Below are 24,961 nucleotides of genomic sequence, written 5' to 3'. Positions count from 1 at the left end.
TTGACTCTGTGTTATGGTTAACAACACCCTCAGTTTGCTCCATGGTGATAATATGGGTGACTGCACTGGTATGCCAAAGCTTGCTGTGACGCCCACTGGAGAAAGGAACTTTCTCATCTTCCCTAATGACTTGCTGGAAGACAAATGGCTTTGACAATTTCTTGCAATGTCTGTGGGTTGTTGCTGCCTTCAATATACAGCTTTCTCTGAATCTCTGGTTCATGTGTGTTAACTAAGACCTTAGTTATAGGGGAAATTTTGCTTGTTATTCTATCCAAAGCCAATCAAAGATGAGCTCTTTCCATCACTCCTCCAGCAATGTTTTGATTTGTCCCAAGATCCCCTTTCATTGATTACTATAAGCCTTGCTTTGACATTTTTCTCCCTTTGCAGATTCAAAGAGACTCTTACTGAATTTGGCAGTTCTAGGAGAGCACAAGAGTTAGGTGATTCAGCTCCAGAAGTGTTTACCACCCATGTCCTGATCTTCCTCCTCTTAGCTGAGTTCTATGGCTTCACGGGAAGACCATGGCAATGAACATGTTTTCACTCACTGGAGAATAGAGAGATCATAAGACCTGCAAAAGGAAGCCTAAATTTTTTGAGGAAGATAATATAGTATTTGCAGGTTGCAGTTTGTTAGTTGGCTTTTGATTTTGGGTAAGTGCATACATGTGTCTGTGTGCATTTTTATATTAGAACCCCACTGAACTACTTAGTGTAGTTCATCACTGATTTAAAAGTATGTATTTCTTGACTGCTTCTTAGGCATTTCATTCACTATCTATGGTATTTGAGGAGGACATAATGGTACATTCATAAAAGTCAAATCAAATGTTAGTATGAATGACAGTTCTCTCATCACTCCTACTTCAAATGTTTGTTTTAAAGAGTAATACTGAGCAAATTACAGCAGCTTCTAGAAGCCTGGTCACCCACTGAGACAAATTGAGACTCCAGTGTATTGCAAAGGATGTGCAGGGAGGAGAAAGCCATTCTGGCTGTAAGGCTGATACCAGTGACATCCCTAGGGTGAGGAAAGTGTTCAATTTTCATCACTTCCTTTAAAAAGTACCATTTTGTTTTAACAAATGGGAACATAAATGAAAGATATTTCTGTGTGCACTGCTTACATGAATATTTCCCAGTGTTTTTATATCTCGGTTCTCTAAGGAATAATGTTTTCAATTTCCTTCAGCCTTGTACTGAAATGTAAAATAAGACCTCTGGGCTTAAGGATGCCATAAACGAAAATTCTTACTCACTTTCTATTTAATTAGCATGAAACAGATCATGTAATCATTCAGGGATAAATCCTGACCTCTCTGGAGGGAGCAGAGAGAAAAGAATAAAGGAATTTTCTCCTCCTGTCAGTAGCAAACAAACAAATGCAAAAAACGTGCGAGGGTGGCATTTACTGTTCTACAGAAAAGCCTCCAATGTGAGGGGCAGGCTGCCTGTGAAGGTATCCTACCAGAAGTGGTTGAAGCAGAAATTCAAAATGCTGCTTAGTGCACTTAGAGCTGTTATATATCTTAATCCCAGTAGCCATCAGCTGCTAATTGAGAGGCATTTACCTTCGACCTGAATGGTTACTGGCATATTTCAAGCTGACTTGTGGTTAACACAGGCTACACTTGATGAAGAACCATTGTGTGGATCTGCCCGTAGGCAAGAAGAAAACTTGGCCCATTTCTTTCAAAACAGTCATTATTTATTATTAACACTTCCCTCAATTTTCCATTGAGAAAACTACCTCTGCAAGAGCAAGCAGTGGTGTTAACACAGCCCATAATTGGCTGGAGACGTGAGCTTTCAAGCTCACACGGGCTCTGGGGACCATAGCACAGGGACTGAACCCAGGACATTTTCCATGAGCAATTCTCACACCCAAAGCCTTGTCCCCTCCTCTTCCAAGCAGAGGCCAAAGCCGGTGACACTGTGGCCTTGTTCACAGTTCAGATTGGCCATGAGCAGAGGAGGTTGGAAAGCTTTGAGGTGTTGTTGTGCGTGGAAGGGATTACTCTAAATACTGTTATTATACTACTTACGTATTGTTTGCTTTAATATAGGTTGCACAGACATCTCCAGGTGCAGAACAGGTTTAGAGTAAACTGCAGCATGGAATCTCTTCCTCAAAGGCTCTGTTCTGCAAGAGCTGCATACTGGTTTTGGCCTGGGGATGTGCTGGATATTACAAACCTGACCTGCTGTTCTCCTGAACTCCAAATGGCTCTTTGTGCCCATGTAGTGCAAAGCAGGTACAAAGCCAGCCAGGTCGGTGTGCTAGCAATTTGTGTTTATTTTTCCCTGGAGATGCTACTAGAGACTATAGATGCAGCAATAAACACGTCTGAAATGCCAGGAGAGGCAGACTACTAAAATGCACGAGGTAAGGCATAAATGAGTGGAAAAAGCAGGTACTGGAGAAGCAAATTAGACGCTCAGCTTCCCATAGCTAATTTAAATGGGAAATGGGAGTTGTTCCAGGTATTCAGTAAACAGGCTTGCAAATTAGCTTCCCACAGTTTCCTTATGCTGCTCTACATGCATAAAGAACAAGTACTGCAGTTCATTGCTTTCACTCACTTCACTTCCAAGATCAGTGAATATCTCTACTCTTTTCAGCTGTTTACACAAATGTTTTCAAACCTGGTTATGAGCAAACAGGGTAGGAGATAAGCAAAAGTGACTGCTGGACTGTCAATAACTGCGTAGCCAGACTCTTTATTCACAGAATGGTTCTTAAGCCTGGTGTTACCAGGGGATACAAAACTGCTTTTCACCAACTGATATTTATCACAATGTATAAGACAGAGAGGCTCAGAACAGCTTCATATCTTAATTCTATTCCTTAATTCCATATGAATTAACTGGAGGCGACTTCAGGCATCAGAAGAGAAGCACAGCAGGATGGGGACTGCTTGCCAAATCAGCTCCTGTTCATGGGGAAAAGGGGTCTGGAAGGATATGCATTATCAAAGGAAAAAAATGGTACAAACGAAGCCATTACTTCAAACTCCAATTTTAGCCCTAGATTAGCATTGGTCCTTTATCCAAGCTTAAGCTATGTGAGAAGAGAGAAACGACTGCACAACCCCCAGCATACCTGCTCTTTGGCTAGCAGCAGCCATGCTGTTGAAGATGCTGTTACTGAGCTCATGGCAGTCTTCAGCAGGTAGATACTTGTCCCATATGTTTACTGGACCACCCCTCTCCTATGTGCTCCCTTCCCTTACATGGGGCGTAAGACAAGAGCAGAGAAGCTTTGTTTTCCTTGCCTTCAAATTTCAAAGACCAACATGCAATGCAAGGTCAAACTTCAGCTTCTTGGTTGTTGAAGCATCAGTACCTGTGCCAGCAAAGTTCAAAGCAAGACACAAGAACAGCAGACCTACGCAGTCAATATGACAAGGAAAAAAGACATTTTTGCTGGGAATATTCAATTTGTCGCAGTGTCCATTTAATTTGAATATGAAAAGCAAAAAAAGAAAATGGCATTTCCAGTTCTGCTCTTTCCTTATAAGGAAAAACGTTAGATAACTTGTGTTATTTATAACCTGTACATTTGGTATTTTTTTGTACCGAGGGGGGAGGAGGAGGATGTAGTGGGCAAGGAGAACGTGGATTTTTTCCAGTTTAACCAAAGAATTAAGAATTAAACTGTGTCAAAGAGCAGCCAGCTTTATTCATATGCCTTGTAGAGAGGCAGATCTTGAGCTGGGCCATTAAAATTCATGTGGTTACTGACTTCAAGAAAAGGCGTTTACTCACACACCACACGGGGTGTAATGAGAGGTAACAAACACTGTTCCAAAAGCTTTGAGTTAGAAACGAGTCTTCAAATATCCTCCACACCTGCTAACTCAGTCACAATTCTAACAATAACATGTCAAAAACAGCTTTTCGGACTTACAGAGCTGGAAGAAGTCTCACGTGAGCTCCTGGCCTTCTCCCTGTTGTGCCTGCACTGCACGTTCAATCCCAACACACTGCCCTACGGCTGTGCCAGGATCCTGGGCCAGATGTTCTCCATCCCACCAGCACTGCTGTCCATGTCAGGCTGAGTGGTCCCAACCCCTCGCTTGCTCGTCCGCAAAAGGATTTTGCTGCCAGGTCATTTCAGTCCATTTTATTTGTCATCACTGTTGCTGTTCTGACAGCAGATCCTGCCAAACCACACCAAAATGACTGTTTTTCCTTCTTTATACCATACACTGTGTGGAGCAGTTCTGTACTTCAGCCCCAGGCCTCGCACACAGTCCCTCTTCCATTCCTGAGAAGATTCTATTTCACACGTGAAGTGAAGGTCACACCATTACCCCATCCCTTACCCCCAGATTCCCAGTCTTCATAGTGGCAACACCATTAATTCTGTAATTCTCCACCACATTCACACACTGGACCTTATCTAAAAACTGGGAAAAATATTTATTTCATTGACCACTTCAGGACAGATGACCCTTACATTAATGTAGGTGGCAAAGAGCTCTTTCAGGCGTCCTGCAGAAGCACATCACAGAAAACTTGGGGAGGAACATCAAGCTGCCCCACTATCTAAAAGGCCAGTTATTATCTGCTAATGGCATTTAACTTGGAGAAAAATCTCCGTGAGTAACAGTGTTTTGTCCTAACTCTCCACTCAGCAAAAGCAATGATATATGGACGAGCACAGATTATTTCCAAGCTGGTACTAAGACCAAAGCAAAGGTAAGTAGGGCATGACGTGGATTTAAAGGTAACCCTCAGTGGTAAAGATTACATGCAGATTTTCTCTTCTGATAAATATTTTTTGCCTTGCTCTACCTCTTAGAACACTGTTTCTAAAGCCCTCATTGTCTTATCAGCTTTCCCTTCCCTCAGAACAGAATATGCAAAAGGAATGATGGCAAGATGCTACTTTTTCCCATTCCATGGCAGAGAGGAGTGTAGAGTTTCAGAGGCTGCAAACTCTTTCTTCTGCACTGAGAGACTGACTGCACAGGCAGAACCCCTTCAATAGAGCTATGCTGACAGCATTACTTCAGAGATTTCTATGGGAAAAAAAATCTGTCTGCACTACGCTGGTACCTCAAGCCAGGCAGAGAGCTGCCTTGATAACTTGTTCAGATAATGAATAAAATGTGGAATGAATTCCATGCAGGATCAGCACTCTGCTGACTTGAGAATGGGTTGCAAAACATACAGCAGGATCCTCCTGTGGCTGTTGTTTTAAGCTTTTCAAATACCATGGATTGCATATGCTGAAGTCAGGCTATTATTAAAATAAACCCCCAAAACTCCAGAGAGTTAAGATATGACGTGACTTCCTTTGAGCTCAGGTCTCCTTATCAACAAGATACACTGTATGTGGATGCAATTTATATTAAGTTCTTAAAGACTAGAACAGCCTGTTATTTCTACCATGTCCAGGAAAATCAGGAAAGGTATGCAGCAGCAATAAATCAATTATTTCTTACAAATTAGACCAAGATAGCATTGCCTAGCAGCAGTTTTCCAGATGGTTGGGATGAAAGGTAGACTGGGCTGGAGGGAAAGGGAGGATTTCTAGATAAGAGAATAAATGGGTGACAGTTTAGCAGTATAACTGAAAAGATACAGAGGAATGACACCTGTGAGTGGGGAAACATAGCTGTGGGCTTAGGTTATGGCAGTGGGTTGGCAGAGCAGGCTTTAACAGAGGCAGTTCCAAGACATCACCAGGAAGGTGAATTCTTCACAGTGTTAAATTAGGAGTAGCCAGGGGGATGGGGAATGACAGAATTAAAGGAAACAGGGGTCATTTCTAGATATTAGGGGAAAAATACACTTTTCTCTAGGAGAAAAGAAGCAGCTGAAGCAAGAGGGCAGGCACTGAAGCAGGGACCTGAAGACACAAGGGCAGCCCCAAAGTAGAAATTAGCTGCCAGCAGTGTTGGATGCTGCATCTCTATGCCCAAAGGTGGATTTTCACCCTCTTTTCCTAAGCTGATTTCTGCTCTGCCGTTACACCTGTGGTGGAAACCATTCCCCCCCCTGCACACAGGGCAGCCTGGGATGTGGTGTGTCTGTACCCACCAGCAATGCTCCCACCCTCCCACGAGCCAGGACAGCTTCCAGCAACAGCTTGGAGAGATCAGTCCAGCACTTCCTCAGTCTGATATGTTGAAAACAATAGTAATTAAAAATATATATATTAAAAATAAATAAAATCCTGATCCTGCAAGTCCCAGAAGCAACAGACATCTTGACCATGTAAGGCCTGTAAGTAGAAAAAGCAAGTTTCCCACATGTCACTGCCTGGGAATTGGGCTGATATGCTCCACAAGGATACTGGGAGAACACTGGGACCCTTCTGAGCCTCACTTATCCCATAGACAAAGGGGTTAGTACCAGTGGGACCCGACAGAGAAGAGAAAGCACTGACGTTGATTAGCTAGGAATTGACATTGACTCATTAACATATGTATTGAAAAATATTAACGTGCTAAATACATAGAAATCATTAATAGTAATACACTAGCAGTGAAGCTCATCTACTCCTAATTATGGGAACAAACCCATTGGTTTTACTGAAGAGTATCTTTATATCTACACATTTGGTTTTGCCAAAAAGCAGCATTGGTTGTTGTGTAGTCTTCATTGGCAGCAAAACTGGGCGACCATCCTGCAGGGAGGCATAGCTCCAAAGCCCAAAACGTCCCTCACTACTTACCACAGATGGACCTTTAGGAGCACAAGGGGCTGAATCCATCCTACAAGCCAGGCAGATAGCAGGAGTTTCTGCAGGCATTGTCAGCAGGCTGATATATGTCTTTTGCTGGAGACGTTTTTCCAGTGTCTCACAAAGCTCTGCCACTTCTCCTGCACTCCTAAAGCAAATTCTTCAACATAATCTCTCTCCGAATCTCCTGCTTTGCTCAGATCTAATTGTAGTGGTGCAGTTGCTGAGAGTGTGCCATGCAAAACCAATGTGGAATACGCTCCAAAAGTAGAGAGCAAAGAGAACCTTGCTGCACTTCAGCCTTGCACAGGTTTTGGCCTGAACCTGATCATGGTGCAACGAAAAGCAGCCCCACATTTCGCTGTAATTCAATTACAGCCTGACAGCTGCCTCCAGGATGACGTGGAGATCAAATCAGTGCAGGTCCTCACCAGGTGCTTGGATCCTGATTGCCTCCTCACCTCGCACGTGCTCTGCACCTAACGTGCCACCCTCAAAATGGTTCTTTTTCCTCTTTTCAAATACAGAAAACACTCACATCTGCTATATTTGGATACTGGACAGCAGAAAAAAGAACTACCCATAAAAACAGCCTTCATGAACCTGCTGGATGGCAAACCATTGCCAACAGACTGAATAGTTTTTTTCTTGCAGAGATGTTTTTGATGTTTTCTCTTATGAAAGCAACGGAGCAGAATGTCAGCAGGAGCTGCACACATCTATTTTCATCAGCTCTGTTACGTCCAAGGAACAGAACTTCTCTTCCAGTAGCAATGCAAGAGCCACCACTCCAAACTCTGTGTGTAATGCTCAGAGCTGGCAGGCAACAAAATGACTTCTGTGTTGCTTTTCCTGCTCTTAGGACCTGTCAATTTGACAAATGTAGTTCAGATGTTCCTGCAAGGTGATAAACATGGAACCTCCCTACCTCAGCATCCAGAAGTTTCAAGGACAAATATATTTAACACAGAAATGGTGAAACAGAAACATGGACATCTTAGTGAATAAGGCCAGAAAAAGCCAGAGCCAGGAGGGAGAACGGATGCTCTGAGGACTCCCTTATGAGCAAAGAGGGGAGGGGGGGTGCAAGATACAATCAAGAATTTGGCTTCTCAGGACCAATGGATTTGAAAAAGAAAAAAAAATTGAAAAAGAAAAAAAAAAACTGCAGGCCAAACTAAAAATGGTTATCGTGGTAAAGTTATGGGTTGCTTCATGCTGCCAAAACAAATAGCTTGAATCCCAGAGCAGTAAAGGTTACATGCATGGAAAACGGAGCTATCCCCAAGGACTAACTAACATACTGCAATTATTATTATAATTCTTGAGAGAGCTTTGAGAAAATCAGGGCATGCTGAACTACCTTGTCTGCTGCATCCACGGAAGTCTGCAGAGGAGATGTTCCAGCTGAGAAATGTTGTCAGATTCCTGGCTTGGCTGACATCTGCCATTGCCATCTCAGAAGTGAAAGCAGCATTTCTTCAGCAATTAATAAGAGCTGTTTGAGGTTACTGATGTACTAAAAAATGCCATGAATTTCAATAAGTTTGAAGCTATTTCCTACTACAGCTCGTACCACTTCTGCAGGAGATATTCCCAAGTAAAATGCAATCATGTCTGGAATTTCAGCTAAGTAAGGGTACGACAGAAAGAAAAAATCCACACTTCTCAGAATCTGTTTATCTCAGTTTTGGTAAGCCTGCCAAGGTATTCCAAAAGGCACAGTCTCCAGCCTTATGCTTATATCTAATGCAGCCTTTCTGCAGGGCCTACTGCAGGATTAGTTATATCACTGTTTATTGACTGTAGATCTACATCAGTTATGTAAGAATATTTCTTCTTTTTTGGAGTAAGAGACAGTATCCACACCTCCATGTTCTCTTTTCCTTTCATAAGTATGGAGTTCAAGGATAGGATAAGGCACCAGGATCTCCCAGGCTCCCTTCCCAGCTGTGTGAGCTCTTTAAGGACAGCTTCTTTTCTGCAGAAATCAATGAAACCATAGTGAACTTTCCTGGGAACACGATAAAATCCGTTATCTCTCTCTGCCTTCTTACCCTATCCTGCAAGACATCAAGCACACTAGCTCAGCTAGTCCAGCAAAGCCTTTAAGCACTCACATGGGAAGTGCAGGATGACTGTGGCCAAAGCCAGGGCTTGCGGTGAGCGCCTGCCTGAGTGTGCTGCTGCTCCCAGAGCCAGCAACGAGCGGGGGACACCGCATTCATCTACCTCCAAAGGATGTTTCAAACATGAAGTAACGAGATTCTTGGAGAGCGGTCACAGGATGCAACAAAGTGAGAGCATCGTTCGTATCCCTATGCTTAATACCTATTAATGGAAATGGATGATAGACTATCTATATCTGTGCATACCCCACATCTCTCCCATCCCATCAGGGCAGAGCGTTATCTGCTAAAGAAGCAGCGCTTTCAGGTTTGAGGAGGGGGAATGAGAAAAAGGACAAGCTGTTTATAACACATTAAACAGATACAGAATTAGACGTTTATATTCTAATCCTCCCCAGAGAAGCCAGAACCTACCTACAGGGTGTGTTGACTTAGTTTCTCATTCCTTCTTCTTTTTTTATTTTTTTAAGCTTCTTTTGAAATCATTGAGTGTGCAGCATGCCTTGCCTCGGGGCAACATAGTGCTGAGCTGTTTCTGGCACCGTAAAAGGGTGCCACCTCCTCCTCCCTTTGCTCCAGGGCCCATTTTGAGGTGAAGAAAGGGCTGATGGGCCAAACCAACAGAGCCTGGGGCACCCAGCCCTGGGGCAGGCACGCGGCTGGATGGTTTGGGGTGTTCTGCCTTTGTGCTCTGGGAAGCTCATTCCTGCTGGGAATTCAGCCTAGATGAGGTGTGCCTGGGACCATGAGGAGCTTCAGGGACACAGCCTGGATGTCTGGTATAGCATACGACACTGCTCTAGTCTGGCAACTGGGATTGGGTCAAGAAAGGAGCTAGTTTTGTGTGGCTTTCGGTCTGTTTTAGTGGACTCTGTCCTCTTCTGTGCCATGTGCCAGAGGCTGGCCCACATCTGAAACAAAAACAGGGTTGCATGTCCAAGTTTGATCCAACTCAGGTGCTTTCCAGTGCTGCCTTAGTGCAGCAGCTGGCTGAGGCACCTCATAGGTGTCAAGGGAGAAATTCCTTACAATTTATAAATTTCATTGAGTTCATACATCTCCTGCATGAGCCCACAGTATTCCAGCTCCCTAACGTGCTGCTATGTGAACGAGGAGAAAATCGTCAATGTAGTCAGCAATCTACCATGAAATTCACTGATTAAATTACTGGATAAATATTTGAGTGGATCTAGCTGACAGGTATGTCATGCATTCAGTCTTAAAATAGGAAGGTAATGGGAAATGAGGGAGAAATGAGCCAAGGAACAGGAACTGGAATGTGATTTCTGGTAATACAGCTCATGTTCATCAGTACATTTTTAGCAAATAGAGGACGTGTGTGGTGAAACTGAGAGCAAGGCACCATCGTTAAAATAAACTGAAAGTGCAGCAATGGAGAAGCTGAGCATTAAACAGTTCTCCGGGAATAAAGCTGGTGAATTAATTTATGAGGTTTTACATTGGCTGAACGTGGCAGGTAGTTCTTACCAGGCTCACAAGAAGCAGACATCGCTATTTCCAGTAAAATCCAGAGAAGCTGAGGTGGGTGTGGGCTTACTGGAGAGGCATGAGGCTGACACCGGCCCTGACAGTGTTGGACTTGAGGCTCTACGTTGGCTCTGACCCCTGCCATCTCTATGGTTGCTCCATCTGCAGCCCGATGATCCGCTGCTCAATTCAAAAGATGAAAGGAGCAGGTCATCCTGCTGTACAAGCACACCGGGTCAGAGTTGTCAAAACATGCACACGCGTGACTCTGACTAACATCAACAAGGGTAGCATTAGGCATCACCACGTCCATCAGACCATGCTGTGAAGGGCTCTAAGTACCGGCTGACCATATTTGTGTCATTCCAAGTCAACAGTCTGGAACGTAATTGCTTTAAAACACATCTAATTCATTTTTGACTGATTCTGCAAATGTTTCCCCTTCCCTCAATGCCCCATTGATTGGCCGTGCAAACCATTTGGCGCTGGCCTGCGTGGCGTGTGCAGTCGCTTTGCTCCTTGATGTTACCTCATCAAAGAGCACTTGAAAATGATATTTCCAGCCAGACGGTTTTCAAAAGTGGCCGGTGAACTTGCTCTGCCCTGTGCCCTCCGGCTCGCCGTTGGATAGGTTTCCTGTATGTCACTCCAGCTTCAGAAAGGTGATAAATTTCAGATTGCAAGATGCTGACCAAAAAGAAAATAAGATCGTGAAGGGCTATTTTTGGTTTCAAAAGAAACTTCACTTGCTAGGTCTTTCCAAGCCATCACCCTAATGTACAGCTGCAGCAGACAAGGAAAACAGGATGCAGGGTTGCAGTGCTGGAGGAATCAAGCATAAATCAAAGGAGACAAGCTAGTCCCTGTGTGTTGCCTGGGTTAGACCTCAACCTCTCAGCAAGATGAGCAGTCGTTGCTTGCTGGGGACTCTCCCAGTAACAGCATTGCCCAGCTGCTGGAGAGTTTATACTGGGCTATACCATGTCTCACTTTTTTCTCCCACTGTGTCACCTCCTTCCCTTGTGCTGACAAGTGATTTAGACAGCCTGCCCTGCTGGACCTGCGTTTGAAATGTAAATCAAACACATGGGACATAAAGCTGGGTTTCACAGTTGACTATTAACTAGGGCGGAAGGGGTGGCTTAGCAAAAACAAACAGTTCCAAGTTCAAGCCTGAAACCATAAGAGTACACTGAAAAGCCTTCCTCCTTTCCATCGCAGCCAACATGAGGGTGAGCACTTTTCCTTTTTATCAAGTAGGAATGTGCCTCTATGATTACAGAATTTAGCCTAATATTACCTTACCTGCCACCCCAAATAATTTGCAGCAGTCCCAGTGATGTGGGCAGGAGATGGTTCCAGTCTTGAAACATCTTGCCCCAATCAGTGGGCCATGGCTCCTGGTGGGACTCCAGGACATCTCCAAGTGCCAACCAGGGCAACTTCGGACACATCGTTCTTCTTCCAGCACCTCAGCTTTCCTGTTTGTGGGGTGACTGAGGAAGAAATGCTGTGGTACTGCCAAGAAACATTTCCTTATAGATACAGTTCTGTATATCTGCCCTCAACGCCAGCAACTGAGGAAGGGTTCTGCTGGCATGACCTCTAGGGGCTCAGCTCCATCCCAATGCTCTCTGAAGGCAGAAGGCGCCAAGTGCAATTTCACACAATCCAGTAACCAACATATCTGTTAATAACATTCCTTTATCTATAGCTTGGACTTCTTTCAAACCTGCTTAATTATCTCCTCCAATATGGAAAAGCATTGTCCAAAACCATAGAGGATAATAATCATGCAGTAGTTCTTCTGTAAATAATGTTTCATTCTAGCAAAGCAAACTGCTCCTCATCAGACTGGATCTCAGAGCAAGTTGAAGCCAATTTGCTGGAGCAGCAGTGAGGATGTCATTGCACAATCTTCATTTCCATTAAACAACTGGATCTAACTGTCCTTATTTTTAGGCTAACCATGCTGAGATTTAAAATTGCATTGATTATAATATAGCTTTTAAATGATTTATCGAGGCCAATGGATTTTGCACATGAAAGTTGCTACTAGCTGATTAGGAAAAAAAAAAAAATCAGCATTGCTTTTTCTGCTGCTTAGGAAATTGCAATCCTCTATCTGCAGCCTGAAAAGCATGTTGCCATGGAAATGATGCTTATGCTTTCGTAAATAAAAGTATTCTAGGGTCACAAAGGTCTGCAGCATAAACAGGGGCACAAACACTGCCTGGACAAGTGCCAGAGTGGTTTAAACATATAGGAAGATAATTTTAATGGTATTTTACTTTCACTGTTACCATCAGAAGGACTGATGAAGGTTAACGTGTAGCTATAACCTAGTCACGTAAACAAAGCAGAGAACATCTTACCTATTGGTATTAATTAGAGTACTGAAAGCGATATCATAGCCCTCCTGACTGGTCTTCCTCTGCTCTACCGGATCAGTGTTTCTTTCCCTTTCCCTGCAACACTGAACTGAGATGCATGCATACACTTAACCACGGGCAGCTTTACTGAAATCATCAGCACAGCCCAGGACATTGGGAAAACTGGGTGATGTTATAAAAAGCTGTATCATGGACTATCTAATCGTGTTGTATTTAAAGGCAGAACTTTGTCAAAGGAAATCACCTTGAGAGGATGCAATGGGCTTTTCTTCACAAGACAAGCTGGGAACTACAGGCAAAGAAGGGCGGCGCTGGTTGGGATGGCAGGCACCAGCTAACCTTCCATTGGGAAACTGAGGCATGAGGGCTTCTATCCTCACTATAGCACTTCTATACTCACCCACAGACTAACTGAGACATGCTCTCCATTTACTGCACGTCTGTTATTCCATCCCCAGGCCTTGAGATGTACAGCCAGAGCTCAGGGCAATGCAAGGCCACCTGTTCAGCTCCATGCTTCCAGGCAAAGTGCTTTGTGTTCAGCACTGTGTGTGAACACCTGCAGTTTGCTGTCTTAATCAGTGGCAGAAATAATGGAAAAATAACAAAAGTGGGAGTGAACACAGAGACCAACAGCGGAGATTGGGATGCATGGGTTTGTGTGAATCTTCAGGAGGAAAGCAGGCAGTTACTGTTTCTGGTGGGTTCTTAATTGTTCAATGGACTGCTCAGTGGCATTAAATGGGCCATACTGTGAAGCTGCCTTGGGCAGTATCAGATCAAGGATACATGCTTTACTCCTTGTGCTTTAAATACCCGTACAGGCATTTAGAGCAGACAGTCACTTTAAATAAAACTACGGAGATTGCAAATGCCACAGCTTGCTTATTTACTGCGTCTCAGCCTGCCCAAAATGTGGAAATAATGTTTCCAAAGATGCTGGAATTCATGTGTCTGTTGAGGATCCTGGCTCCTGTCCTGAATGATACTGCATATTCAGGGGATGATTCATTCACTCGGAGCAGGAGGAAGGGCTGTACCAGCTGTACCACCTCTCCGCTCTGATTGACGGCAGTGATGCTCCCACAGGGAAGCTGTGCCTCCAGGTTCAGCCAGCAATTACGGAACAAACAAAGGAGAAGTGGAATGGAGAAATGATTCACGGGAATAGAAACCAAAAGAGAACCCGGAGATGATGCCAAGCTGAGCTGAAGGCAAAACTTTCATTCGTTTCTGCTGAAAATGTGCAGACAGCATGGTGCATCTCTTTGGTGTGTCAGTTAACAGTGTGCTTTGCCATCTGCAAGGAAGGACCCAGGGGAGAGAAACGGCTTTGAGGGCTTTGAGCCTGCAAAAGGGTGAGAAGCTTCACAGCCAACAACATGGAAAGACCCAGCCTGGTAACTCTGATGGCTCCCTCAGCTATCTGAAATAAGCTTTCATATTTCAATGTAAAAAAAAAAAAAAAAAAAGTGCTATCCCTGCTGGGATGGGAACTGTGTGGGATACGGATGGTGCCAGGCACGTTACACGCCTCGCCATGGATTTAGCACAGGGTTGGGCAGCTGACGGCTCCCAGCCGGCACAAGGCTTGCTCGCATGGGAACAGGGTGGGAAAAGTGGACTCAAAGGTTGCCCAGAATGACCAAGAGAGGAAAAATTCCTCCTGCCACTCCTCTGCTAATCAAAGGGGTGTGAAGGGGAAGTTTCGATCTCTTGTGTCCCGCGCTGCCAAACAGAGAATAAACACGTATTTTATACACTAAATACACAGCCAATTCCCGCATTAAGGAAGAAGCTTCCATGCAGTCAAAATCAGACTTGAAATCTATCTCGCCTGTTGTGTATTAGGTTGCTGGAAATGGAGCCAGATGTTCCAAACTCCCTCAAAACACCCTCCAACCACACCTGACCGGCTGCCCCAGCCCCTTGCTGCTGGCAGCACCTGGGACCTCATCTCAGAGACTTCCTACAGCGTGTGATCTTAGCAGGTCAAAGTTTCCAAAGGTGGGGAGAAGAGAGGCAGCTCCTCCCCTACTTGTAGTAAAGGTATGTGCCTCCAAGCCACTAATTTAGAACCAATGAATCAGAAATAAGTAACATAAAAAACATCCAGCATTCCTGTTTGCTGAGCACCTTCTCTCCGAGCAGACAAAAGCACTGTGACAACAGGGAAACTGCCACTGAGAAGTGGCATGGCTGCATCCAAATAGCTCATGCAGGGAAGGGAACACGTTGCCCAGAAAGCAGGAGCCAGACCTCCTGCACCCAGAGCTGCATCCCCACTGCAGGGAATGGAGCTGCCCTGTACTCACCACTTCTTGTTTCCATCTTTGTAGCTTAACAAGGCAGCTCTTCCATGGCTAATTAACGTTACTTCTGAGGAAACAGCATTTCGCACATACTGGGCTAGATTTGAACTAAAATAGAGTAGGTTCTACCTCTTTTTTTTTCTGATACTGCTTGAAATTCATAAGCTTCAAAATGGTATTTCTGAAAAAAAGCCTTTTCTAACCTGAGGAATAAAGGCAGCCAGACTGCCCGGATGCACACCTGTGTTGATGTGAGCATGCTGCTGCAGCAGCTTCAGGACACACACAGGCACAGCTCAGAGCACCACGACAGACACCCCAGCTCAGAACTAGGACCTCCTGGGCTGTGGCAATCTGCCCAGCACAGCTCCTGTCCCATGGGGTGAGGCAGTGGCACAGGACCGGAAGGGATGGCTCCTACAGGCACAAATCATGCTGCAGAGAGTGTGCACTTCAGGGAATGAGTGGCACTGTAATATACTGCATCATCCGGAATGCATCTATCCACGAATTAACCTCCATAGACACACCTATTTCTCCACGTGGCTGGGTATATACATAGGTCACTCCCAAAGAAACGCCTCCTGTTTATTTCCACGGTAACGACAACAAAGAGCACAATAACACTATTTGATAGAGCACATTCTCAGCTACAAAGCACTGATTTTCAGCGCTGTCACCATCATAAGTCACTGCCATAAGCCAATTTGCGCAGGTGAGCTGATTGAGATGCTCATGGTTTGGTGGTGTGACAGCAGGGCATGGCCGTCCGGAATGTGGCTTGCCCTTTACATCACTGCCACTGCTGCTGAAATGCACCATCCACCCCTCGCTGTGCTCACATTCTCCAGAAACATTCATCAAGCATTGATGAACGTCAGTTCCACACGGAGCAATTCAGTGACACTACTTTGCTTTATACACACCTTCACAGACACTTCCTGATGCAGTCGCCTGTCACACAGCAACAAAACGTGAAGGTATATTAGTGGGAAGGTTCAATGCCTACTGCCATCCCACCAACATCCACCTCTGACATCGTGGCCAACATAAATAACAGGAGGCATTACTTTCAGAGCAGCCCTCTTCTGTATCTCTATCAGCATCCCACCAAGAGTTTTTATTATCCCCGCTTACTAATGGGATAATGAGGGTACAGAATGAGCCCCCTCAGCTGCCCAGTCTCAGGAGAGGGGGGTTTATGCCTCTGTAGGAAATGTAACAGGGGGAGTGGAGTTTCCCAAAAGCCAAGGAGCTCCTCAAGCAGGAGCCTTGCTCAGCTCACACTTTGAATCATGCTGGCAAATAAACATGAAAGTGAAAACGGTATTGTGAGATGGTTACACAAGAACGGGCGGATCCCAGGACCGAGCCATTGTTCCAAACATTTAATTAACATTATGAAAGCTGATTAAAGGAAAATCTGTAACCTCCAAGGAAATCCTATTTTCCCTCACTTCCCATAGCTCCATAATTTTCACAATGTAAGAAGGAAAATGTTATTTCAAGGCATGAGTCATAACAGCTACAACCTGATTTTTGCATCTGTCATGTCCTGCAGCTTAAATAATCATTAGCAGTGACACTAAACGGGGACGCTTCTGAGGCAGCATTTTTCCCCCGTTATGACATGACCTTAATTGCCATCATAATTTCTAGACTTTGTGTCATCCTGGCATGATGACAAGCGTTCACCCACGCTCAAGAACTAAGATTGAGTTTGCAAGGACAGAGATTACCTTCCTGGACACAGCATCTCAGATACAAAGTGCTAATGACACGCCACGGCCTGGCCTTGGAACAGCAGGGGCCGTTTGCTTTGGTCACTGGGACGAATTCCTTTGAAGGCAGGAGACCAAAGCACCATCCCCAGAGACTCCCCGACTAACCTTGAGCAAATCACTTACCCTTTCTCTTCGCTTGGAGGTGGGGTAAGCAGGGTAACCTCCCTCGGGGGCACTGCAAACTGCAGTGCATGTATTGAAGACACGCAGGTGGAAAGCACTACTGCAAAGTTATTTTATCAGAGATTTTCTTTTCGATGCAGTGAAAAAATCAGCTGTATGCGTTGCATATTGCCTTTCCTGGGACTATTTTGATGATCCAGAGTGGTCAGCTTGTCGGAGTTCTAATCCCGGGATCTAATCTTGGAGGCAAAGAACAGCTGATTGCCAGTGCTGTTTACACAGAGCAGTGCCCTTGGGGTGATACAGCTGATGCGCCCACCCCACACTGCTCAGCACAGTGAGCTGAGGGTCCTCTCACCCCTCCAGGACAAGGACACCCAGCTTACCCTGACAGCAGTGGCATGTGGGTGGCATCACTCACACATCGTAGCCCTGGGTCACCTCCTGGTTAACAAGGCCGTGGGTGGAGGATGGCCATCCAGACAGCCAGACCTCATTCTCAGAGCATGCACATGGCTTTAGTCCTTCCCAAGATAACAAAAATACATATGCATGTAAGTACACGATATAAATACAGCCTCTAGCAGCAGCAACACTCTTATGTAGCTCTCTCCATCTGCAGACAAATGTAAGAGATCCCAGAAGCTCCAAGACCATTCCAGAAAGGGGAAACATTGCCTTTTCTCCTGTGCATGTCTATTGCAAAAAAAACAAACCAACACTTCAGTGATGACATAGCAATATCATTCTCACTGCTCACAACTATGAAGAACAGGCATTGCTTTGGTACACACTGAGATTTCAGTAAGGTTGAAGCTTTATTTACAGGACAAAATTCCTCCTTCAAAAAATGACAGAGCTGAAGCAAAAGAATATTAATGTAATATAATGAATACCAAATGCACAAAATTCCGACTCAGTTAAAGGCAGACGGCTGGGTATTCTGATAAAAATGGGCCTCAATTTTTTAATTCTTTCTTTCTTTACCTGGCTTCTGTGTCGGTCAGAGCAGCAAAATATAGTTTCTTTGATACGCAGCAAAACTGAAAACAATCCTGCCAGGAGCACAAAACAAAACAAAAACTCCCACAAAGGAGAAAGCTATAAAATTTGAGAGGCAACAAGGCTTTCAGAAGTGCCAGCTTCCCAGTGCAATGGCTGGAAGGGTGGCCCGGCCTGGCGGCGGTTCAATCATTTTGTAATGAAGGACAAATACTTTCAACATCCTGAGAAAGAGGGCGGAGGGAAGGGGGGCACGGCTCCCTTGCTTTCCCTCCTCCTGCTATTCTTTCTCCTCCCTCCCCCCACCCCCTGGATTTTCAATAGCTCTTTAGTGTTTCCATCAAAGGCTTTTACCATTCATTGTCCCTTTCTGGTGCCTGCCTTCCACCTGTCTATCCATCACAGCCCTAACCCAGGTCCTTTTTTCCCCCCTCTTTGCTGTTTTTCACGCAGTGGGATTTGTTTATAAGCTTATGTATTACCTAAAATTGAGGGGAGGAGGCTGCTGGGAGGAAAGCGAGAAAGCAGGATTAAGGAGTAGTAATTCAGCTCCATTGCATTTCTATCCGACCAGTCATAAAATGTGCAAATCCTGTTCCTGGGAATTTCATTTCGGAGACCTTCCCTGCCACTGCCCTTCGTGTGCCCCCTCTCACGTGAAAACCAGCCTTGGGAAAGCTGCTTGTACCTCCAAGGATACCAAGGGACATGGCAGGGAGAGGGCTCTGAGCAGCACAGTCGCAGGCAGACACCTCAGATGGGCCGATGGGCAAAGCGGTGGGAAGCAGCAGGGACCAAACCTGGCAGGATGGGAGGAGTAAGAGGGGAGAGGCCCGTTACGCTGACAGCTCTCAGCACCCCTTGTCCATATCCAATTAGTCTGGATAAAAGACAGAAGTAAGGTAGCCTTCCCGATCGCTTCATCCTGTAAGAAAATGATGCAGAAATCTACGAGATCGACCCATCGGCCTGAAGAGTTATTTATTATTTTTCAATAAAATGTAAAGAGATTGAGTTGGTTTCCCATCAGGAGCTCAGTTCTTTGTTTGGCAACTTTTTGAACAGTTTGACCATACGTATGACAACAGAAAATGCATTTCACTTGCTTGCAGCAGCAGCTTGCTATAAACCCAGTCCAACAAAGATTTACAGTTCTAGCAGCAGTGGGGTATATGAAATGAGAAGCCGTTTCATCCTTAAACTGCTCTGCAGTCTCGTTGAGATGATGGAAGTCATCGTTCCTAAGGCCAGAGGAGTGCAGGAGTTACGCAGCCGATTCGGCTGTGCTGGGAGCAGGAGTGCAAATTGGGTCCAAGACGAAAGGAGGTCCACAGAAACAGCAGCCCTTGGTTTTGCTGAACAGTCAAAAAGAAATCCTTAATGACGTTAGCCTTGCTTTGCAGGCTGAAGAGGAGCACTACTTCCATCAACTAAATAATCTTTGCCTTTCCCGAGGGCACTGCAAAAGGACAGACTGTGATTGCTCACCAGCCACTCTGATGTTTGTGCTCTTCCCACCCACCAGCAGCCTCAAACCTGAGCAGGACTTTGGCACAGCAGGTGGTATCCTTAATCCCACGGAGGGCCAGCCCGGAGCCAAGATTAGCAGAAGAATTTGTTTTCATTAAAATCCAACCTACCATTACCATCCTATCTGATGGTGCAGGTTTAAAATGCGCATGTCCAGCTATTCTAGCAGTTCTGTTTCTGCAGGGAAAGGACAGCTCGGCAACCTGCCTCTTCACTTTCTAATGTCTTTCTTTTAATCAACAGGTAACTAAGACAGACACAGCGAGGAATGTTAAACGCACCTCCTCCTGGAGAATTCTGCCAGCAAGGTCAGTGGAATCGGGACTTCACCTTCGTTATGTTTCTTTTGACTGTGGAATTGGTCTGATTTTCCTTCCAGATAACTTTTTTTTTTTTTTTTTAAATGGGACCGTGGAACAAAATAAAATAAAATATACAGAAAGAGACATACAAATAAACACTAATACACGCAGGAAAAATACAAACCTTAGCACCATGCACTCCCCTCGTTATTAGACAAAGGTTGGGAAGGGTTCACAAGTGTAAAACGCTCATGTGAATTACGAGATTACTGCTCAGTTTTCTTTCAAGTCGTGGGCTGGAAACAGGTGGTGGCTGTAGCATTTATGACGACACAACGTGTTACTGCAAGCCTAGCCATCTCGCTCTCCCTCCTCAAAAATGCAGCTGCAAGGAAAATTGTGGAAAATCACATTAATAGTCTCTTCCACCATGCAGTTTTCCAGCCCTTCATCCCTGGCCAGCACACAGACAGAGCCATCTTGGATCCCAGCAAGAATATTCTCCTGAAGCCTGGCCTGCATGGTTACCACTGATCAGCTCATTTAATGGCTCATTAATGAGGAGTCAGTCAGCATCTTAAAAAAGGCTCCAGAAGGCAGGTCCCTAAGGTCATAGCACCTGCTATGTGACCTCAAGCACTCAATAAGGGGAGCACTCAAAAGGAAGCACGCAGACCATCCTTCAGCTGTTTGTTATTTACACTTTCAGTTCAGGCCAAGTAGGTTGATCTACAGAGGAATGGGAGGACAGATAGAATATTTGCAAAAGCATCTCCATGACCTAAGGGCCCAAATCTCACTTCCAAGCATGAACAGAAATTGTCACAAGGGCAAATGCCTCTCGATTTTCAGTAAGACAGCCTTTCCGTGTCTGCAAGTCTAGAGGCATCTCAGTGTCTAAGGGCAGAAAGAGCATCTAAGCTCATATTTAAATATCTTGCTGTATTTAAGAAAAACTATAAGAGCTCAAGCTATGACAGCACATCTGCACTGGAAACCATGAGGTGAACCAGGGGTACAACCCCTCAGCTCTCTGGTCATCAGTGAGGGGCTTGTTTACACCAGTGGACAATTTATCATTCAGAGGACCTCTGAGTGCTTTCTAAAGATAGGAAATATTTCTGTTCCACATTTTCTGAGGTCTAGAGGAGCATCAACTCAATAGCAACAAATCCATTAGCTTGGGATTTAGGCCTTTGTCCAGAGACAGGATCTCATCATTACTTCTTCACTTGAGTTAGTTAAGAATCTGGCAAATACTGATTTTTCAGGCAAGTGCCACCGATACATTAAATCTGAGTATCCATGCTTCTTTCCTGATTTTGCTAGCATCAGTGCCTGATAGAAAGCATCAGCACAACATAACGTGTTCATCATTACACATACAGATGTGATCCTGCTGTCCTCCCTGCAGCTGGATGTATGCAATGCAGCATTCTGCTTTCTGTGGTGTAGAACAAGACAGCTGAAAGCAACACAGACTTCTACCATTCCCTTTATCTCATTTCAGCAACGAGTTCAGGAGGCTGCTACAGAAATTCAACACCATACACATTTACAACTTTGAAAAGCTTTTTCCTAGGGGCAGAATCCTTCCACTGAACAGTGTTACACATCCACTGCATGGCTACCATAGTTAGCAACCTAAGACCCTTCTTCTCAGATACAGAAGGTACCTTTTTTTTTTCTTTTGGAAACTTCGCCCTGCAAAATTCATTAGTATCTTATGTGACAATGTATTTCCTGTTAGTAATGAGCTATAAAGTGTATTAGAAGTTTCCACTTCTGATTTTATCTTTTCCTGATCTAGCCTACAAACTCTTTTGAAGTTGCTCAAAGTGTTCTTCATGTATGCTTGTTTTGCTGGCAAACTTTTCCTTCATTAAGCAAGATAAAGAAATCAAGATGATATGATCTGCTTAATTTCCCACCTTTTCAAGGAACTATTTTAAGATGTTTTTTTTTCTCTTGCCTTAGAAAAGAAATGTTGAATAAGGAAGGAAGAGTCCTCAGAGGCCCAGAAAAGGCAGTTGTTGCTAAGGGCTTTCTACTCTAGCAGTTTACTGCTAGAATGCTACTGAATAGTTAAAGATGTCTGATTTCTCTCAGTGCTATGGAATAGTTTTCTGAGAGCTTGCTGCTGAAACTAGCATCACTGCAGGCAATGCACAAGAGGAAAACACCAGGCTTACACTGCGTTACCGCAGCAGGCTCCTCAGGGCCTCAGCAAGCAAGCCAGCTCAGATCATGCCTAACTTGAAGTGTGAGTAACTTCAAAGCAACATCTCATGTGCTTCAAGTTCAGCTTTACCACTGAGCATCTTGCTGAATCACAGCTACGGGGAATGCAGGGAGCTAATGGGAAACATTTGCACTTGCCAACTCCAGCTGTGAAGTCCCTGATCCTCCATTACATAGGCAGACATAGCCCAACAGTTTGGGTTGGTCAGCAGCATCTTCACAGTCAATGGATACAAGCTGCTAGGGGAGCCATTCTGAAATGCACAGAAGAGATATCCCTGCATAGTGACACTGTGAGTTAAAAGCTGCATTTGTGGCCAGCAGTAAAATACACAGGCTGCAGGACTCACGCACAGCCTATTGCAGATGGTATAGTGGGCATGGTATTGATGTGCTGATGGTTGGACTAGATGATCTTAGAGGTCTTTTCCAACCGTTATTATTCTATGATTATCTTTTGTCACTTTTACTGTGAAAACCCATTGCATTTAAGGGGGAATTCAGGTCCTGAAGTCATATTTGAGTAGCTGCCTTGAGTGAAACATTTCAGCAGCTCATTTCGCTGTGGGTGACTTAGGACAAAGAAGAGTCTTCCCTTCCAAGTTCGTGAGCCTCAGTTTCCATAGGAATCCTACTGAACAGACACTACCTCTCCTCAGCCATTTTGTGCAGCGAGAGATGCTCCCCCCATGAGGGATATGTCAGCATCAGGGAAACACAGGCCCTCTGGACAAGAGGAGAAGAGGGAAACTGCAGGGCTTGACAGCAGTCAGGGAGGACTGCATCTTTAGGAAAAATGACTGGAGGATGAGAAGCCATATCTTGGCTTCCTTGAAGTGTTGTAGCATCTCTCCTTCTTTCCCTGGCCCCACACAGCCGAGCACAGCTGGGCACTGGGCTCCAGCAGAGCAAAGCTCAGGGCAGAATATCTGCCCTCTTACAACTCCCCTGGTCTTCAGCTTCATCCAGCATCTCCTTTCTATGGATACACAGGTAAAAGCAGGGCACAAATGAAAAGGTGAAGCATGGCTGGCATTAGGAGGACATCCCATGTGAAATGTCATGCTGATTCCAGCTGCAGAATGGAGCATATGACAGCTACTTGAAAAGTCACTGCTGGAAAAATTTTCACCTAACAGCAGAAAGCAAAGCTGAGATTTGAGTGCAAATACCCAGGGAAGGAAGGCAACATTCAACACAACATCCCTGTGTCAGAATTAGCCTCTGCAAAACAGAGACAGAAGGATTTTGGAACCACTTGAGGTTTACTGAAAGTCTTGAAAAAAAGAAATAGAATGTACAAATGTACAAATCCCCGAGACTGCTGAAAAAAATCACAGCAGGGGGACCCAGCAACTTTGGAGGGCTCTGGATACGCCAGTGAGGGCTACAAGTTTGAGTTCATCCCCAAAGGGAGCTGAGGCCACTCAGCACTTCACCCGCAGCCCCCTCTGAACAGAGTCTTCTTTCTTGTGGTCAAATGGGGGATATCTTGAATTTATGTCTTGCTTCTCCCCTTGTGAGCAAACGAAACAATTTCTGTGAGTAATTCTACCCACTAATTGCCAAGGAAAAGTCTGGTAATGAATGCTTTGCATTTTTGACAGGTCAGAGGCTTCCCTAAACAAAGTTGCTGTTTTATGTTTTCTATCAGCACATGTTTGCATCCGGGGACCTCAGCAGATTCCAGGGTGGATGAATCTCTGTGGGAAATTGCTCGTCCGTATTTTCTTGTTTTAACTGCTCCAGGAAATGAGTCTATTTTTACAACAACACTAAACTGCAAAATAAGGAACCATTATCTGCTCCACGCCGAGAGTTTCGGGTCAGCTCTCAGGTAACTGTCATTCCCCGTGAAGTCAATGGAGTTGCATCTATTTCTGCAAGGTAGTTATGCAATTGGTTGATCAGTTACTAGAACATGCTGCTACCATTGGCCTGAGGAGTGTCTCATTTTCATATGACTCAAAGTCCATCCAAGCCCTGATGTATCGATAAGTGAAGTATTCGAGTATTATGGTCTGTAAAGATGATCATTAACTGCTGAAAGATTTAAGCATAAACATTTTCCATCAACACCTACTCTGTTGCTGTATGATCGTTATATACAGTAGATTTCCTGGATTCATTTTTCACCTGCCAAATAAACTGAGGTGGGCTTTTCAAATGTCTAAAATGGCTTTTGTTCCTGCTAATTTCTGATTGCTCTCAAGAATCAATTCTTTTTTTTTTTTTTTTTTAATTTCCATGGGATTTCAAGTGCTACGGATCCATCTGCATCTGTGTTTCTGTACTTCGCACACCTGATCTTAACAGCCGCTCAGTTTCAAAGATGGACAATAAAACAGATGCCTTTATTACGGGTGGTCAAAGGTACTTTACAGAGGACAAAACAGTTCTGATCTTGGAAAGATGAGCACACGGCTCTCAGGCTGGGAACGACGTATTCTTGACTTCACACCTGACATAACAGCTCATCAAACATCACTTGAGAAACAAGCGTACAGACAACAAACTTAGAGACAATATCCAAGGAAAACACTACCTAACCTATGACTCGTTCTTTGATTTACAGCTGTGATTGCAGGCCCCACCTTACAGTCATATGCCATGATAATAGGTAGCAGTTCAATGAGAACCAGCCATAACTTTTATGTGTTGTGGTGATTCTGAGCTACTTCAGCACATAATTTGGCCTGATGCAGCAAATAATTAGAATGACTGATAGGTGACATTCCAGAGCTGAAAAATGAATGATCAGTCTTCTGGTGTTGTTCACTTTCTTTTCTAATTCTTTTCTTAAAATGAAAAGTACCACATTTCACATTAAATTTTAACTAATTATTTTTTCTCATCTTCAATGTGTCTGTTATGGATACGACGGTGAGTTTTCAAATTATGCTCTCTGAGGTTCCATCTTAAATGGGAATTGCTGGCATTAGTAATTGCAGACC

The 24,961-nt window shown here is 44.5% G+C and overlaps 1 protein-coding gene and 1 long non-coding RNA gene across 2 annotated transcripts in view; one reads left to right on the top strand and one right to left on the bottom strand.

Annotated features, from left to right (window-relative positions):
- Positions 1-11,497: 11,497 nt before the first annotated feature.
- Positions 11,498-24,813, top strand: LOC122165088. The gene is made up of 3 exons (XR_006170382.1): positions 11,498-13,984; positions 19,708-19,772; positions 24,268-24,813. It is a non-coding gene; the product is annotated as an uncharacterized LOC122165088 (long non-coding RNA).
- The window catches only part of PDGFA (platelet derived growth factor subunit A), a 33,877-nt gene continuing 27,198 nt past the window's right edge, over positions 18,283-24,961 (bottom strand). The window contains exon 7 of the mRNA XM_042827735.1: positions 18,283-20,151. The gene's annotated coding sequence lies outside the window, so the exon portion shown is untranslated. The remainder of the gene's footprint in view (positions 20,152-24,961) is intronic.

The sequence above is a fragment of the Centrocercus urophasianus genome, unplaced genomic scaffold (genome assembly GCF_019232065.1).
Source record: "Centrocercus urophasianus isolate 14NV4802_14NV808 unplaced genomic scaffold, USGS_Curo_1.0 seq_29, whole genome shotgun sequence".
Classification (NCBI taxonomy): Eukaryota; Metazoa; Chordata; class Aves; order Galliformes; family Phasianidae; genus Centrocercus; species Centrocercus urophasianus.
The sequence above is the reverse complement of the archived record's forward strand: the minus strand, read 5'-3'. Positions and strand labels throughout refer to the sequence as shown.